The sequence below is a fragment of the Rissa tridactyla genome, chromosome 4 (genome assembly GCF_028500815.1).
Source record: "Rissa tridactyla isolate bRisTri1 chromosome 4, bRisTri1.patW.cur.20221130, whole genome shotgun sequence".
NCBI classification, from domain to species: domain Eukaryota; kingdom Metazoa; phylum Chordata; class Aves; order Charadriiformes; family Laridae; genus Rissa; species Rissa tridactyla.
In genome coordinates this window covers 47,587,953-47,608,244 of record NC_071469.1, presented here as the reverse complement: position 1 = coordinate 47,608,244, position 20,292 = coordinate 47,587,953, and the positions used below count along the sequence as shown (strand labels likewise).

Genomic DNA, 20,292 nt, shown 5'->3' with positions numbered 1-20,292 from the left:
TTTAAGTGGATGACATTTTAGAGGGACTGTTGAGAGAGGTCATTCATTTCTTTTTGGTTCTTTTTTTTTGGGTTGTTTTTTTTTTTTCCTAGACAGCTGTCAGAATCATTCAAAGCACAAGATTTAATATTAATGACTCGCAGAATAGGCCTTTCAGGAAACAATCATAGACATAACTGAGTTAACCTCTAGTTGGTAACTGGCTTGACTATTGTCTTTATGAAAGTTAACCTAAAAGGTTACATCAATATACTAATGCCTGAAACTTTCCCAGACACTGAAATGCAAATCGTCATGTTAGAACAAGTCCTGAAATACTCCCCATAAAAGCAACTACACTCTTCCAACCTCTGGGAACAGTCTGAGGGTTATCACATGGCCGGGAAAACTTCCAAATGGTATTACACATGCAGCTACCTGTTTTGAAGGCTGAGAGATTAACAGAAAGGACAAATCTCAATCCATGCCAGCTGTCCTCAATACCAGACAATGGTCCACTTTATTAGTGTTGATGCAGCCAAAAGGGATTTGAAATCAAACTAGCTTTAGGAAACAAAGACAAAGTGCAGATAAAGTGTAGAAGAGTACAGAAAACTAAGAGAAGGGAAAAGTAACGATTTTTAGAAATTTAACCAAAAGAATGAGGAAATTTAGAGGCAAGGAAATCACGCAGAGAGAACACTTTCTCTAAACACAAGCTACTGAAAGAGACAACCAAAAAAAATCTGTCAGGAAAGCCAAATTAAGAAAGCTGTTAAGTGAGAATACAGACAACATGAAGAAGAAATAAAGGCTGAAATGCTGGCAAAACCTGTTCTCTTGAAATAAGGTCAAGAAACTCAATGAGAAAAAAAACCTGTGTTTGAATTTGAGGAAGGAAATTGTTTGTGCCGTACAGCCTCATGATTATTTGTTACGGGTTACAGCAATTAGTTCAAAAGAGAAAGCCTATCCTACCAAAAGACAAGGCTATGAATACAATGTTTGACAATCCCAGCCAAAAAAAACGTAAGATCTAAATCAGCAAGCTTCACAGAAGAAAGCCAGTACCATGCATGTCACTGAAAAACAATTGTGATGTTGAAAACACAACAAACAAAAAGGAACATGGCTGTAAGCCAAAAAAATATCTATTTTGTTTCTATTTCATATTTACATTAAAAAGCCAGAGGGTCTTGCTGTTAATTATGAGGGATTATTTTAAACTGTGGGATTTAATTCAGTCTATCAAACATCAGATATAAAGGAGATAAATTTTTTTAAAAATTAAAAACCATACACCTTACTACCCACTACAAATACTGGCTACCCCTACAAATACCATTACTCAGTCTTTTAGAGTCAGAGAAATTTATATTGAAAAAGAAATAAGCACACAAGAGAAATACCAACAGAATTACTAAGAATCTTTTATGTATGTATAGAAACAATTGATGTAGTAGCAGATTAAAAGAAAGAAACAGCATCTTCTATTGCGCCTTAGATGCCTACCCTATTCTATTCTTTTTTTTTTTTCCTTCCTCCTTGAAAAGGTATGTTCTTCAAACCTGCACACAGTGAGCACACAGTTTGATATTGCTATGGAAATTATACTAGGAATTCATACATAATTTCATCTTTCATTTCAAGTTTTTCAAACAAGAACCAAATAAAAATCATAACATTTTATCCAAAATCTGTTATCTAACAGCTTGATTGACTCTGCTTTTACTAACTGATTGGTCAAATAGCAGTAAGGTGACATTAACAAGACTGGGGTCAACTTCACCGCTGTGATTCTGAACCACATCAGCAGCTATGCAGATTTCAAAGATGGTATTAATTTCATACTGCTGCCATTGCTGCTCCGTGGGAAGGCTAAGAACAGATGCAAGCAGTGTTCAGCATCCAGGAAGCTGAGAAAAAAGGATACAACACTGCTTCCCTTGAGGCAAGACAGCACTGCAGCTTCATGTTTATCAGACACAGGCTAATCAAAGATAGATCTTCAAACAAAGGTCAAGACGACTATCAGAGCTGAGATTCTAGCAATTAAGATCAAAGAAGTGGTCAGGGATTTTCAATAAGAAAAATCTGAAGGACCTTTTTGAAATTTGTCTGTTAGGTGGCTGATGTTGCCTGATAATGAAGGAAGCTGAAAATTTGTATTTAATATAATTCTACTAACATGAATATTACACAAAAAATAAGCAATTTATGTATGTACACCAGAAAATGCCTTTGAAACTATTCCTCAATCCTATACACCAAGCTTTATAGACTCTAAATGTTAGGTAAAAAACCTGTACTAATAATACGGTACATTTCATTTCAGAGAGGTTTCAAATCTTTTAAGTTGCTCATATTTGAATAATCTTTGACACAACTTTTCCTTGAGCGTACTTCACCACAAACAGACTAAAACAGTGTGATATTAAGAAAAGACTATTGTTAAATGTATGCATGAAGGCTCCTCCTGAAGTGGTTCTGTTATTTTCCTATCTCCCACTTACACTATCCATTAGGCAATCTTGCATTTCTCTCTTATTCCTCTGATGCTTAATTTATGAAGGAAATTTTTAGGAAATTATCCGTATGTCTTTCCTGCTCAGTGATAAGAAGCAAATATCATTTTTAGAGTTACATGTTGAATTTAATAAAGTTGAATTCTATCTTTTTATCTCTTTCAGTTTATAATGTACGAAAGAAAGCAAACAGACTCACTGCAATGAATTTACAGTGGGTTAAAGGCTCCACTGCTGAGAGTTCTTCATTCATTCACTCCCAAAACAAGCATATATTGGTGAGTAATTCAAGTTTCCCCACAGTATCTAATGACTGTGGTACAAGCTACCCTATGTGACCAGTACAGTCATATACCTATGTGACCTATATACTAGATATAATCTAGTATAATTATACAGTTTCGTATATATGTATATCTATATATGTATAATACGGATATGTATAACCTATACTGTATGTGTAAGCTAGTTTTCATACAGCATCACTTCTGTTTTCCTTCATAACAGCAGCTTCACTTAGCCATAGATCACCCTTTCCCGCAGCAGTCAAGAGGTGCTAACAGACACCATCCAAAGAACACAAGGCAGTACTCAAACATTGAGGGATATAGCATCCTAAAATTAGGTTTTCTGCTAAATCCTGATCCCAGTAAGAGGACAGTATGAAAGGAAAAGGCAGTATATGGAAGAACTCAGGGAAGCATGAAAGAAAAAACATTGAGACAATGTTAATAAACATTGAGATGTAATCTTAAACCTGATGTAAAAGCAGATTTTGTACTAGCTTTCACTATACACATAGCTGTACAGAGATACAGTTTGACAGCAGTACTGTCCATCATTGAACTCATTAGAGAGCCTACTGGATAAAGAAGGACAAACTTGTCACTATGCTTCATACGTCTCCATCAGGAAACAGAAAGTCTAAAGCTGAAAAAGAACAAGATAAAAGTAGCTGAGAGACAAAATGTTTTGTTGAGGCTCAAACAGCATCCTCAAGAACTGATGTCTCTTCCTTCCAAGTATCTTTTCTCCACACACTACACATGCTGATTGAGCAACTGTCACCAACTACACATATGTAATAAATGCAGCTTAGGGAAAACAGGCCCCTGCAACAGTATAAATGCCATTAGAAATCACAGTTTGAAAGACAATATTCCATTTTGGTTTACCACATTCCATCAGAAACTTTTCACACCGATATATGTGCTACTAATATACCACAAGAAGTATTTACACTGATTATTCTTAAATACTGTCACGGTGTATTTTGGGAGTTTTTTAATGTTAGTTCATATTAACTGTGCACACCTGGGACTATCCACCTTCAAAATAACAGTAAATCTTCATACAGCACATCCAAACACAGCTGAAGAATTCTCAGATGGGAATTCACAATTCACAGCACTTCCTTCTTTATAATCACATTTGACCTAACATATAAATAAAAAAATGCCATAATCTAAGGGCCCTGACCTATAGATATCCTTCAACACCAGGTGATGGCAGTAAATAAACACCAAATTGATGCAACATTTTCAAGCAACAACTAAGAAAAGAACTGTCCCAAGGAGCATTCCATACACTTCCATTCCAAAGCACTTATGATTTCAAAAAGCACAGTTAAAGCTATCACCTCTTTTGATAAGATATGTCTAAGCCACATAAAGAAATAATCAATCTCCTTGTGGTTGCTTCTGACAGGAAGGTAAGAAGTTCAAGCAACAACGATACTACACATTTGTAAGAGACTTAGGAGAAAAGCCGCTCACAAAGGTTATCAATCCAAAGATTGAGGAGCGCTTGAATAACAGAAATGGCACACAGTAACATTAGGCACACAAGCTGTTCTTTACTGCCCTAGAAGTCAGATCAATGGAAACCCCCTCAATAAATGAAAAACTGTACTGTCTAAATATGTTCGACTTGCAGGTGCCACTGAATTACACCCACTATTTACAAACTTCTCAGCAGGAAACAGTAATCTTCATGAACTCCCAGGATGCACCTTTGCGGTGTAACACAGTGTGAGCATATTGCAACATTTCACATCAGTGTCATGAGAAAAAATATTCAAATAAACATTTAAAGACTGTGAAAAAGTGTTTCCATATTTACATTAGCTACATAAACATTAAGCAAGTCAGAGAAAGACTGTTTAGAATCCATATGCACTTTTGAGACAGCACTCTGAAATTAACAAAATACAATTCTGCTTCTGATTTTTCACATTTATTTTCAAAAATAACCATGTAATTGATATTTTGGTTGATACTTCTGATGGGACACTAAACCATATCTACAGCTACCAGCTCAGATTTTTAGAAACATAAAAAATTAGTCATATAAATCTATAAAAACAAAAAGCCATCAAGATTAATCACTTATTTTCCTAAACAACCTGTAGCAAAACACATTGAAAATATCATACAGATGCCTTAACCAACGTGGCATGACTGACAATACCTGAAAACCTTTAGTACATTGTATCATAGCCAATTTTATGCTTGTCTTCTAAATACATAATTCTTTCACAAATCTACTCTACTTTAAGGTGAGGACTCTCTGCTGAGAAAGCAGGATGTTATTTAACCAAGAGCAAACCTGGAATCTGACATGTCAAAGTACTACAGAAGGGATCCCCAAAGTTAACAAACCAGTAAAATTTTTGTTATATAAAAGTACTGATCAAGAATCAGCTTGGGGGAAAAAAAACAAACACACATCATATTAACAAAAACTGCAGATAAAAAGGATTTATATTTAATCTTTTCCAAATGCTAACTTTTGTCAAGCTGACATAAAAAGTTAGATAAAAGGATATCTTAACAACAGGTGAAGCTCAAAATATTGAGTTGCCTAAATTACTGTCCAGAAGCAATTGTATCCTTAAGTTCTGAGTGCAAGTAAATTTTAACAATTCTGTATAAAACCACAGGCACTTAACCTGAGAATTCAGCTAAAACTCCCTCAAAAAATAAACAACTTTCTCAAGTAAAAGTATAGCAAACACTGCAATTATGTCTTCAGATAAACTAATGATGCTCCTTCATTTCAAAAATTAATTTCAATCATTCTACTTCCCTGAACAATATGACATAATTTCTGTAGAAATGTTGTACTGCTATCTACCAGATCCCTACTTTTTGCAAAGCTGTCACTAGCTCTTGAACAATTCACTTGACTACAGCCAGTAGGTCTAACCTAGCATAAAAATTCCTTTATCGTTATTACAACGGATGACAAAAGCATAGGAAAAATGAAGTCATATTACATGTTAATGTATTTATCAAATATTTCAACAAGAGCTACCCGTAATTGCAAAAATCATCAACCAATAATCAGAATTCTGTTATTCATTCAGATCTTCAGCAAATTACATGCCTCAGGCATTTGGACTAATAGTTTTATGCTCCCTCTGTCTTCATAACTTATTTAACCCTTTCTTGGGTCTACTGCTTTCCATCCTGCATCTGAGTTAAGGTGAAGCACATTATACATCCTCAGATTCTTTCCGTAAATTTAAAAAAAAATAAAGCAAAAAAGTAAGGTTATGGCAGAGACAAGACAATGGAAAGAAGTTGACAGGTATCAGAAGACCGTTCAATCAAATACAGAATCATTCCTAGATGCTTACGCAATAAATAAAAGAATCCTTGTAGAAAGCATAACTGAGACCCAAGAAGCCATTTGGCAACTAAGACGCAAACACTAGAGTTTAAACTCTAGTGACCTGCCTGCTTGTCAGATGAGAGTCTGAATATTGGTTTTAGCACAACTCTATCTTTTTGGAATCCAGTCTCAACTACAGGGAAAAATGTTCAATGTCAAGGGAAGAGCATCCTCCCTTGAGAAAACAAACATAAAACCACAACACTGCATTGAATCACAGAATGGATAAAATCGGAAGGGACCTCTAGAGGTCATTTTGTCCAACCCCCTCGTCCAGTGGCGCCACCTTGCACCAGTTGACCAGAAACATGTCCAAATGCCTTTTGAGTATCTCCAAAGATGGTGTCTCCACAACTTGTCTGGACAACTTGTGCCAGTTCTTACACATACTCACAGTAAAAAACAGTGTTTCCTTATGTTCAAGACAGAACCACCTGTGTTTCAGTTTGTGCCCATCACCTCTTGTCCTGTCACTGGGCACCACTGAAAAGAGCTTGGCTCCATCCTCTTTGTACCTTCCTGTATTGATCCTGACCAAGGGACAGCTGCACATTTAGGAGTCAGTGATTCACATCACAGTTGAGTGGGTACAAGCCTGTGCTGCACTGCACGAATTCCTTGGATGCGGGATATACTCAGCCAGCTAATTGTAACAGAGGAGCCTGCAAATAGCTCCCTCTCCGTATCAGTGATTATGCCACCTGCGTGGTCTTCCCTTTATCTAAAAGTGCAGAGAGAACTTCTCATGAGAACATTCTTTAGGAAGAGTTGGGTTTTTGTGAGGGAACTGTATAATAGCTTAAATGACCAGAAAGGAGGGCTTCTCTCCACAGACAGGATCTGCTCTGTACAATGCGCCAGGGGAAAAATCAATCCAGGCTCCTCCAACCCATGCTGCACAAAAACACGGTGCCCAGCATCTGAAGAGACGTAAGATTTCTTTGCTATCTATATCCCTCTTCTTAGTCTGTCTTATTAAAACAGTTATCTTATTAAGCCACCTGTTGTCATGCCTTTCTTACTGAGATCCAGGGAGTACACTGCACCATCCCTCAGGTCATCTTGCCCCCGGAACCTCCCTTCAGGTATTTATACACATTGATAAGATTCCCCCAGGCCTTCTCTTCTCCAGGCTAAACAGTCCCCAACTCCCTCAGTCTTTCCTCATAGGACAGATGCTCCAGTTCCTTCATCATCTTTGTGGCTCTTTGCTGGACTCTCTCTGGTATGTCCATGTCCCTCTTGTACTGAGGAGCCCAGAACTGGACTAAGTACTCCAGGTGTGGCGGCACCAGTGCTGAGTAGAAGGGAATGATCACCTCCCTTGAACTGCTGGCAACGCTCCTTCCAATGCAGCCCGGGATATCATTAGCCTTTTTTGCCACAAGGGCACATTGATGGCTCATGTTCAACTTGGTGTCCACCAGGAATCCCAGCTCCTTTTCTGCAAAACTGCCTTACAGACAGACAGCCTCCAGCAAATGGGATTGTTCCTCCCTAGGTTCAGGACTTGCTGTTTCACTGTTGAACACTATGAGATTCCTGTCTGCCCATTTCTCCAGCCTGCCAAGGTCCCTCTGAATGGCAGCACAACCCTCTGACATATTAGCCACTCCCCCCAGTTTTGTGTCACCAGCAAACTTGCTGAGGGTGCACTCCATCCCCATCATCCAAGTCATTAACGAAGATGTTAAACAGGGCTGGACCCAGTATTGACCCCTGGGCTACACTGCTAGTTACTCGCCTCCAACTAGACTTCACGCCACTGATCACCACCCTCTGGACCCAGACACAAAGACAGTTTTCAATCCACCTCACTGTCCACTCACCCAACCGATACTTCATCAGTTTCTCTATGATGATCTTATGGGAGACAGTGTTAAAAGCCTTACTGAAGTCTAGGCTGACAAATCCCACTGCTCTGCCCTTGTCTACCAAGCCAGTCATTTCATCATAGAAGGTCATCAAAGTTGGTCAAGCATAACTTCCCCTTGGTGAATCCATGCTGACCACTCCTGATTACTTTCTTGTCCTTCATGTGCCTAGAAATGGTTTCCAGGATTAGCTGTTCTATCATCTTCCCTGGGATAAAGGTGAGGTTGACTGGCCTGTAGTTCCCTGTGTCCTCCTTGCACTTCTCAAAGATAGGAGCGACATTTGCTTTCCTCCGGTCTTTGGACACTTCTCCCAATTGCCATGAGCATTCAAAGATTACTGAGAGTGGTCTTGCAATGGTTGACCCTCCATATACTATCTAAATACAGCGAAGAAAATAACTTACATAAGTAAAGAAAGAGAGCAGGTTGCTAAAACACAAAAAAATGCCTTTAGAAAAGGACAGTGGACTCGGGTATCCCCATAATATGGAGCATCTTCTGGGAAAAATGGCATGAGTGTTCTCTGCTTCAATATCAAAACTGTAGAGTGAGAAAGCACAGACAAACCTTCCAAGTAAGACCAATGAGAAAAAACTGCCACACAGAAAAAAAAATAAATTATTTTGAGTTTGTTTCAGCAGGGAATCAATTGTAACGGTGAATAGATAACACTGGTGACAAGCAGACAGCTAACTAATCCACTTAGGTAGGCATACAAATCTGACAGTTCCCCTTCTATACTCATGAAGAATGAGCAAGCCCACCCTAAACAGCCACACCATTCAAATAGTGAAGCTGAGCGTGATACAGTTGGAACAGTAGATATACTCACAATCTACATAAGAAAATGTGCCATGAAAGGCAGAGTCCTGGAAGTCCTAATTGAAAATATAATTGGTCACAAAATTGTAACTGTCTCTGCAAGACGGGACGGCATGATCTTATCTCCTGTAAGACTTTAGAAAACAGTGGATTTGGAAGTAAGCAAAAATCAACATTCTGTAAAATGGTATCTCAAACTCACCCTGTGGAGAGTCTAGGATGAAAACATCTCTGACTGAGAGACACCAGCATAAACTGTTACATCTTAAGACATGGTTTTATGACTTTACTGACAGATTTCAGTAGTCAGGATATTTCCTATTCTTGGCCCAATAGCTTGAAGCATCTAGGGGTATATTGGAGATGTGTGTTCAGCATGCCTGAGGAAAAACTGCAAGCAAGTGATTTTGTGCACACGCATAGAGAGATGTGAAGAGCAATCAACTGAATAGAGACAATGTTCTCTCAGCACTTCTGTAGACATGGAATCTGCAAAATTATTATCTATCATTACCTATGCATGACACTGCAATATGTTGTACAGGAAAATCAAACAAGCATTTTAAATTATGTTGAACTCTCTGTACCTTATATGTATATCTAGCTCCTTGAGAGATCAACGTTTCTTTCATCCTCATCCTGTAAGAGCGCTATCCATTGTAATAAAGTGGAGAAGGAGGATAAAAGGGCTTTCTCACACGCATTTCAAGGGTCCTGCTGCCACTGCAGGAAAAAATTTCCATCAGAAGAAACCATCACCAACCTGCTAAGGGACAACATCCACTGCTCCGTAGGAAGTAAACAAAGTCTATTTTGTTTGAAGATGCTGTCATAGGGTGTGATGTAAGCTGTTGTATTACCCAAATTGCCACCCATCTTTACAGACTGGTAGGGCAAACTTAATAGTATTGATACTTAGTCGAGTACCACCTCACTGAAGTTAAAAGAGAGCAAAAGCTGCAGAGAGAATTTCTATCAGTTCATCCCAAAATCCAGAGCACTGACTAGGCATCTGCAGAGCAAAACAACTCAAGGAAAATATCTTCCAATGCCACTGTGTCCTAAACAATGGGCCACATCAGGAGAAGAGTGTAATTCATACTGTCCTAACAGTGAAAACACCCCAAGACAGACCAAAAAGTAAGATGATGTACTGCTAAAAAAAAACCCAAAACATCCAAACAGAACTGTGACATAAATAGAAACATGAAGACATGCATGCAGAAGATTGTGAACTGCAAACAAGTCTTTCCAAACCTTTTAAAAAGCTAAAAAGCCCAGACCACATAGAAAGAAAGTGCAGAGGCTATGTAAGCATACCAAGGCATGGCACAACACCAGAAAGGTGTCTCACTGAAACAAAACCATAAATAGGGGACAGAGAAATCTCCTTATAGGCAAAAACTTTAAAGTTTAAACTCCAAAAATCCTGACAAATCTATTTGTACCCATACAAATCAGGCTTAGCATAAAAAGTTACTATGACACTGTGCAAGTTCTAACCAAATTATGGTGGAGATCAACATAAGTAATTCAATAAACTAAAGATGAACATGGGGAAGTTGCTGGAACAGAATTCTTACTGTTCCTTTACGAAATCTTTTGGAAGAGTAATGCTTTGAAGAAAGATTCTAACACACAGCAAGTCAGAATTAACTTCCATAAGATATTCACAGCAATGTTCCACAAGCTTCTAAAAATAGTCTCTACCTTGCAGAATTTATAATGTCATGGTGATACTCATTGCTATTAACTGTCTCACAAAAGAAACTCTCTAATACTAGAGAAAATAGTTCACTGTACCACTATGAAGTAGTGAAGCAAACATATAATAAAAGCAGACTCCTAAAAAGCACTTACTTTCTGAATTAATATTGCTACCATAAAGCAACTCTAGCAGGACAAATTTCACCAAATCCTAGAATGACCGATATCTGCAGTGTTTCATTTTATTTTGAATGTATTACACCTGAAAATAAAAGACGTAAATTATGCTTTATTAATATATAGTATTTGCTGGAAGTAAGTAAAATGGTTGATTCACGGGAAACTATGCTTTGCTACAGAAATCACCAACCGTCTTAGGGAGGATCCCCAAAGACTACAAGTTAGCCAGTACATATAAAGGGGCAAAAACCTCAGAAAAGGGTAATTCAAAGACTTTTTCATGTAGCATTTCATACTTGAATTAACTTGAATTAGCAAAAATATAATTTAAAAAAAAAAAAGATTCCCAGCCTGTCATTTAACAGTAACTGTTTGCTACAAGTAACTCTTCAGATTTGAAGACTTGTAGCCATAAGTCTTCCAAAACAGTTACTAGATTCCTTGTATCTTAGGACTTAGGACTGCTTCTCTTCTTTTATTTGTTCCCCATCCCTACTTTGGAAACACAGAGGGGGAGGGACAGAGGGGAGAAAAGAGACAAAAAATAATCATGTGAGGGAACTAGTATATCACATATTTGTGGGGAAAAAAACTCAGAATTTATTGCAACCGATTTAACAGAAAGTCAGAAAATCACCACCTTGAAATGATGCATTATGAGCTACATAATATGAATTTACATTTACATCGAATGACAAATGACCCAGAAAGATCACCTGTTTTTAAGGCTGACAGATACTTCCTTGTAGAAGATTCATTTTTCAGTTTCTTTTAAGTTGCCAAAGGCTTTCCAAGATGACCGATTCTGTGCCAGGTGTCCACTCAAACCTGAGCTACTTCAGTGTTTTCATTGTACGCAAAACATTTTTTCCCAAGTAAAGTTACAGAAAAATACACTTTTGCTCCATTGCAAAAGGCTATTTTTTCTTCAAAAAGTTTAATCACTTGCGTGCTCTAAGATCCACATGCATCTTCCCAAGAGACAGCAAAATGCATACCCTGACACCCAAATGATGTTTTTGTCAAGCTCACTGTAACATTACTGTTATTGACTTTGTTTTGATATGTTATAGCTGAGTCACCTACACATTCTGTCTGTACTGACTGCATTCCATTATAAATGGAACTAAGCATCCACAGCTGTAGACTTACAGAATTATACAGGTTGGAAGGGACCTCCAGATATCCCCAGTGCAACCTCCTGCTCAAAGTCAACTAGGAGATCAGAACAGGTTACTCAGCTTTATTCAGTTGGGTCTTGGAAACCTCTAAGACAAGAGTCTGCACAGCTTTTCTGGGCAACCTCTTCCACAGCTTGACTATACTCATGGAGAGGAAGTTTTTCCTTATATCCAGTCTGAACCTCCTTTGTTTCAATTTATGACTACTGCCTTGTGTTCTTCCACTACAGGCCTCAGAAAGAGCCTGACTCCATCTTCTCAGTGATCTCCTCAAAGAACACCATGAGGTTGTTTTTAGGTCCCCCTGAAGCCACCTCTTCTCCCACTGAACAAACCCAGCTCTCTCAGCCTCTCCTCATGGGGCAAGTGCTCCAGCTCCCTAACGATCTTGGTAGCCCTCCATTGAATTCACTTCTGTTCAACGATGTCCTTCCTGCATTGAGGGTCCCAAAAGTGGGCGCACTTCTCTAGATGTAGTCTAATGAGCACCAAGTAGAGAGGGATAATCACTTCTCTCCACCTACTGGCTATGTTCCTGTTAATACAGCCCAGGATGCTGTTGCCCTTCTTTTCTGCAGGGACATGCTGCTGCTGGCCCATGGTCAGAGTGCTGTCCACCAGGACTCCAGGTTTCTTCAGCACAGCTGCTTCCCAGCCAGTATCACTGCAAGGTACTCTCCCTGCCCAGGTGCAGGGCTTCGCATTTGTCCTTGCTGAATTTCATAAGGCTCCAGGTGGGCCTTGTGTCCACAGCGCCAAAGCCCATCTGAATGGCAGCGCCATCCTCATACATATCAACTATTCCCCCCAATTTGGTGTCACCTGCAAGCACAAGAGCACACACCATCACCTTCTCAGGATGAACCCCACTTGTTACCAACCTCCATATATGACACATTAACCACTACTTTCTGAGTCCATCCATCCAACCAGTCTTTTACTCATCTAGTTCTCCATCCACTCAGACTGTAATGTCCAAATTTGGATACAAGAATATTGTTGGAGACGAAGTTGAAAGACTTGTTAAAGTCAAGGTAAATTAAATTTACCTTGTTCTCCCCTCATCAAAAGATTCAGCCATTTTATCATAAAATGCAATAGTCATGCATGATTTACATTTGGTAAACCCATGCCAACTGATGCCAATTAATTCCTTCTTCTTGTGCCCAGAAATGTGTTCTGAGGACATAACCCACGCCCTATTTTCCCAGGGACGAAAAGGAGGCTAGTCAGCTTTGTAGCATCTTGAACTGGTTTTGGCCTTTTTCAAAGAGTGCAACATACGCCATTCTCCAGTCATCAGAAAGCTCTCCCGATATCCAAGATGTCTCAAAGATGATGGGGAGGGACCTCACTGTGACTCCGACCAGCTCTATCAACATCCTCAGACACAGTCCACTTGGCCACGTGGACTTGTACGATTCAAGTTCTCTCAATAATCCTTGACTCACCCACTGCTGATAGCTACTCTCCTCAAACCCTGCCACTAATCACAGAGGCCTGGGAGACCTTGTTGGTGAAGACTCACTAAGGCGAAGAGGGCATTGCATATCTCAGCTTTATCCATGTCCATTGTCACTAAATGACACATCACATTTAGAAACAACCCCATATTTTACTTGTCCAGTGTTTTACTACTAAAGTACTCAAAGAAACTCTTCTTTCTGCCCTTGACCTCCCTTGCAAGTGTCAACTCTAGGTAAGTATTGGCTCTCTTGATGTCATCCCTATATAATAGGACAACATTTCTAAATTTCTCCTTTGTTGCCTGTCCCAGCTTCCACTGCTTGTATATCCCACTTTTGCACTGCAGTTCAGACATGAATCACATAATCATAGAATCACAGAATCCCAGGTTGGAAGGGACCTCAAGGATCATCTGGTCCAACCTTTCTTGGCAAAAGGACAGTCTAGACAAGATGGCCCAGCATCCTGTCCAGCTGAATCTTAAAAGTGTCCACTGTTGGGAAATCCACCACTTCCCTGGAGAGATTATTCCAATGGCTGATTGTTCTCATTGTGAAAAATTTTCCTCTTGTGTCCAATTGGAATCTCCCCAGGAGTAACTTGTACCCATTACCCCTCATCTTTTCCATGTGACTCCTTGTAAAAAGGGAGTCTCCATCTTCTTTGTACCCACCCTTTAAATACTGGAACATGGTGATAAGGTGTCCCCTAAGCCTTCTTTTCTCAAGACTGAACAAATCCAGTTCTCCCAGCCTTTCCTCATATGGCATGCTTCCCAGTCCTTTGATCATCTTGGTGGCCCTTCTCTGGACCCTCTCCAGCCTGTCTACATCTTTTTTGTGTAGCAGGGACGAAAACTGAACACAGTACTCTCTTGTCAGGCCACACCCACAGGTGAGGCCTGACAAGTGCTGAATAGAGTGGGATAATGACTTCTTTCTCTCTGCTGGTGATGCCCTTGTTGATGCAACCCAACATCCTGTTGGCTTTCTCTGCCCCAGCAGCACACTGTTCACTCATATTGACCTTATTATCGACCAAGACCCCTAGGTCCCCTTCTACAGAGCTGCTCCCCAGCCAGGTAAATCCCAGCCCATGCTACACTCCTGGATTATGTTTTCCCAGGTGCAAGACCTTACACTTGTGCTTGTTGAACTTCATAAGGTTCTTGTTAGCCCACTCTTCCACAGCCTATCCAGGTCTTCTGCAGGGTGGCTCTCCCTTCCAAAGTGTCCCCTTCCCCACTCAGTTTGGTGTCACCAGCAAAATTCATCAGGGTACACTTGATCCCATCATCCAGATCACTTATGAGATACTAAACAGCATTGGGCCCAATATTGATCCCTGGGGGACCCCACTTGTGACAGGCTGCCAGTTTGAAAAGGAGCCATTTACCACCACACTCTGGGTGCAGCCTGTCGGCCAGTTCCCCACCCACTGCACAGACTACTTGTCTAGACCGTAAGACATCAGCTTCTCCAGGAGGAGGCTGTGAGGCACCGTATCAAAAGCCTTGGAGCAATCCTGGTAGACAATGTCCACCGCTCGCCCCACGTGAACAGAGCAGGTTACTTTGCCATACGAAGTTCCTTTTTGAGTTCCTGTAAAGTTCCCTGTTAAGCCAGGCTCATCTCTAGATAGGCCTGCTTGTTTTCCTGAGTATCAGCATGGACCACTGGCATCTAAATTGCTTCTCAGTGATGTCCTGCTGGAACCAGCAAGCATGAAGAGGTAAGCTATCCATGTGAACAAAAGGGTCAAAAAGAGGGAGACCAACGGGACTTCACTGAAGGAAGAACTGTAATGTAGAAAAAAGCTGATAACTGTTGATGTGGTGAACAGAATCTTGAATTTTGATTACACACAAAGTCTGAGATGGGTGAGAAGACTGATAGGAAAGGAGTAAACAAATGCAGATGAGAGAACAGCTAGGTAGGGAGAGCAGAATGAAGTACAACACTGAAGTTGGAAAACTTCAGAAGACAGAACAGGAGCCAGTGGAAAAGCAAAACATAGAGAGGACAGATCCTAGCCATGACAGAGAATGGGATGTGAAGCTGAGGATAGTGGACAGAAGTCTGAGACTAGCAGACAGGAGTGTGAATAACTGTACAGGATTCAAACAGTGAAAGAACAATGAGATAAACAACGTATTAGTCAAAATCTCCCTGCACAGTAGTTATGGATCTCAGACAAGAAGCCCTTTAGTAAGAAACAAACTATTTAGATGGGGAAAATAGGATTGTGATAAAAATTTCAGAATAGGGCAAAAAAGATTGGGACAGGAAGACATTTAAGTAGATAACAGGGAAGGAATAAGCAGAAAAATCAGCGTCTACCAGGACATGATCATTCCCAGAGCCTGGAATAGAACCCAAAATTCCAGAGTTTTTTCACTACTTTGAAACACTTAAAAATCTCAGAAAATCGTTCACAAATCTTATCATTGGGACCACATACGGATTACTAATTACCAGTATCACATTCTCTGCTAGCTCAAGTGGCAGAAGTCTCATGGCAAAATATACACATTTCAGCCTTTCTAAAGACTTATATGCTATAATGCAATCTCACATGATAGAAGGTTTCCTCCTGTCCATCAGGGTTGCTGCCTTTTTTAATCTAGCATGTTGAACACTTTTGTTATGCGCAAAGTATTCTTTTTAAATAATGAGTACCAAAAAACTAACCCTCAGTTTAAAAAAAAAATAAAAAATTATAGTCACATCACAAAAATTAAAGACTATTTGGTCTTGTCCTCTGTGCCCTTGTGTGCAAGGTACTATTGCTATATTACTGAACAAGATGTTAAAAAAAATGTAAATAATGACACTATATTATATAAGGACCTTGCCATACGCACTGCAAATGTTGGCAAGTGTGCTGTTAATAAGATAGGTATTTCAGGAAAAGAGAGGGAATTAATAACGTCCTGGAGAATTTTATTTTCTTCTTGTTCCTTGCAAGCAAATCATCTTTAAAAAAAAAAAGAAACAAACCAAAAACAAACAACAACAAACAAACAAACAAAAAGCCTTTCAATGGGCAATCCACTGATCAAAATTTTGGACTTAGTATCTTGGGGTTAACATTGTAGCAGATCTAAGTATTTAAATTTGCAGTCTAAATCAACAGACACCATACTACTAATCAAGCAGCAAGGTCTTTTCTAGCATATGCATTCATGGATCCCTGTTAAGGCATCTATAAAAAAATAACAAAGAAAAGCCATTACTGTTAGTAAATTACCTAGGGAAACAGACCTTTAAGAGAAAACATTTTAGAACATGCAAATCATTAATACACTGATACATTATTTTGAAAAGTTACATCATAAAGGCCCTAAATTGGATATTCAACATGAAGGGACACATAACACTTCTCCAGAGACTTCTGCAAAAATACTACTAGTGAAACATGCAAGGCACTAGAGACTGAAGGTAATGAAACAGCAAAAGAGGAAATTAAGAAGGTATACTATGAACAGCACATAACAAATAGTGAGGCCATACGTTATTTGATACCAAGAAAAAAGATTCAATATCACTCACTGAACACAATATATGCCATTCTATGCTATACACTGAAAGAAATATTCTAGGGAAAAGTGTAACATTTAACCATATATTTACAGGCCAAATTACAGTTCTTACGAGAATCCCTAATTCTGGCATTTCACGATTTATGAGGGCTTGATCTTACAACTTCAAAGTTCTTTGAAGATAGTTTTTGTTGCATAATAACAAAACAGCCATGCAATTTCCCTAAAATACACACACATCACTTCACTTGCAGATTGTATTCATCATATAAAAGAGATGCATATTAATGCAATCATACATAGCATGCATCATCTACATTTGTTTTACTTATTGTATTAGAAGCATATTCTATGACCAAACAGCAAGCTTTTGAATCCAGAAAAAAATATGTCACATTTTGCTTTGACACTAGCTCCCCCTCCAGACCAGTCTAAGATTATAGTAATTACTTTTTATTTTAAATTCTGACTCTGCAACAAGATTTAAATACCCAGGTCCAAACCTGCTTCATCTTTATCCCCTTAAATGTCAATGAACAGACTGATCAGGTAATGTATATGTAAAATTATCATTTATTATTTTTTACTGTACATAAATTCCAAGATGGGGAAAATCATTTGGTTTAGAACAGAACTGACAGATAAAGCAGCAATTCTATACAGCTACAGAGAGATAGGAATGGACCAAAAATAAAATTTTTCAGATTAATCCTATGAATGGTCTGCAATTTTTGTAATATATAACCATTCCATTATACAATCAAACCTCTGTTTGCAGTCCCAATAAAGTGATCATAAACTACAGATGCCAAAGCAAAAGGAAGCCCCTATATGGTTTAGTACTACCTCTACTGATTCACTTAAGGTGAATTAGCTCCATTTTTGCTACAGCAAGCATAGCTAACATTTTTTTCTTGTCCTAATATTAGCTAGAACTAATATTTTTCAGTTGCTCAGCTAATGAAACTGCCAAAATTTTAAACAAAGACACAAAAGTAAAACAGAGAGAAAGCTACAACTTCCAGTCCGACCCTCTGTATTTCCCAGTTGTCAAATGTCCTGGCAGCTACATCACTAAAACAATGAATTTGCGTGATTCAACGCTCCAGGCTGATTCCTACCCTTCCCTCATTATTGAACTGCTTGCTCAGAAAATATGAATAATCAATTATACTTTCAACACTGAAAAAAAAGTCTCATTATGTGTTGTGGGGAAAATATGCAAACTTTGCAATACGTTACTTTGTCAGTTTAAGGAACATATACATATGAAACCGAACAAGTATCAATAAAAATTTGGCGGTAAGCATACCAGTAATAATCAGAGAAACAGATGTTACTGGAAATACATCAAAGCACACCAACTCCTAGTAACTAGCTTTCTTCAATAATGGAAGGAATTGTAACAGAGCCTTCTGTAAAACCACCCCAAGCAGCAGCAGCAGCACAGGCAATGTTAGCCATTTATTTGCTTTTATAGTTCAGACTTTTCTAAAGGTTTTGACAATTTACAGTGGTGAATGCCTTAGCAAAAGGAAAAAGAATACTACTACAAAATAAAAACACTCTTTCTGAAGTATTTACTCCATTAGCTTTCAATTAATGCCTAAACATTGATACTACATTTTGGGGTAGAGGAAGTACATATATATATGTATATAACTGAAACATAGACATTTCAGCTGATGTGTATGTTTCAGTATACACATGCGCACAGACAGGCCCTAAGTGCTAATACAAGATCAATGACAAAGTGAAGAATGTTCTGAACACATGGTTGTTTTCCACATCCACGTATGCACAGCATGTGGATCACAGTGTACCATGTGTTCATTGAAGAACAAGGACAGCAGATACTGCCCCAAGGAACTTACAGTCTTTCAGCAAGCAATTTTTCAGCTGATGTCTGTGCCCATAGGCTTTTTGGTACAACCTGCACCACAGCATTATAGTCTCTACCTATTCTTTTACCCTCAATCATGAGCTTCTGAAAGCAGAGGGTCACAGCTTGGTCTCTGGACAGCATCTAGAACACTGTGCGTACACACTCACACACACGCGTGAAAGACCTGAGCATACATTAAGCACAAACTTGACTAGAGGAAAAATTGCCAGAGCCTCATCAGTAATAGAATCCAAGACCAAAGCAGTTAAATGTGCCGAAATACGGTAAAGGTCGCCGTGGGAAAAGCCCCAGACAACAACCGATGGCTCCGCACCCTTGTAAGACAAGCACTTCCTCGAGCTACCAGGCGGCCCTACAGCGTAAGGTCCCTCCACAAAGCCCACGTTTCCCACGTATTTCTCTCCTCCAAAACCCAGGCGTCCCCTCGGGCGGCCGCAGTTCCTGGGACAAGGAAAGTTGGAGGCCGCCCCCCGCGCCCTGCGGCCGCGGCGCACGGGACGGCAGCAGCCGCGCTCCCCGCCGCGGCAACACCGCTGCCCGCGCCGCTCCCCGGGGCACCGCCGACGCCCGGTGCCCGCACGCACCTCCCGCCCGGGCCTGGGCCGGCCCCGCTACCGACGGTGATGCCCCAGCCGCCCGCCAAGCCCCGGCCTCCCCTTCCCCCGCCGGGCGCAGGGCCCCCGCCGCACTCTCCGGCCGCTTCAGGCCCCACCAGCGCCCCTCAGGTGAGGGAGCCCACAGGGACCCCGGCACACGGCGGGGGACCGGCCCCCTCCCCGCCACCACCAACCCCCCCCCCGGCGGCGGCGGTTGCTGAGCAGCGCCGGAGTCGCAACGGCGGTGGCGCCAGGCCCGGGGGAGAGATGGGGAGCGCTGGCTGGAGCAGCCCGGTCTCGGCTCGGCACCCGCTTCCCCGCCGCCGCCGCTCCCGGCTCAGCCCCCGCATCCCCTTACCCGAGTGCCGGCGCCGCTGGCGGGGCCCGCGCTGCCGGCGCCGAGGGTGCCGGGCGAGGGGAGACGCCGGGGCGAGCGGCGCGGGGGAGGAAGGCGGGGAGACCCCGCGGTGAGGAGACGGAAGCAGGAACCCGCCGCCGCTTAACGGGAGCCGCCGGCGGGCTGAGGGGGACGGAGCGCGAGACGCGGGCAGCGCGCACGCCGAGGGCGGGGAGCGCTGCGCGCGAGCAGCTGACAGCGCGAGGAGCGGCGTTACGCCGGGGCAGCGCGCGGCCGGGGCAACCGTCGGCTCGCGCGCGCGCGCCCCTCCGCGAGCGCACTAGGAAGAGCTCGGCCGCGGGCGCGCGCCAGCCGGGGGAAGGCGGCCTATGGGAGCGCGCGGGTCGGGCTCCTGATGCTGCCAGATCGCTCTCGTCATCCAGCGCCGGAGCGCGCGCCGCGCATGCGCCTCGGGGGACATCCCCCGCCCGCCGCCGGT

At 41.2% G+C, this 20,292-nt stretch overlaps 1 protein-coding gene across 2 annotated transcripts in view; it reads right to left on the bottom strand.

Annotated features, from left to right (window-relative positions):
- The window catches only part of FUT8 (fucosyltransferase 8), a 126,165-nt gene extending 106,084 nt beyond the window's left edge, over window positions 1–20,081 (bottom strand). For both annotated transcript variants that reach the window (XM_054199216.1, XM_054199217.1), the window contains exon 1: window positions 19,815–20,081. The gene's annotated coding sequence lies outside the window, so the exon portion shown is untranslated. The remainder of the gene's footprint in view (window positions 1–19,814) is intronic.
- Window positions 20,082–20,292: the final 211 nt, after the last annotated feature.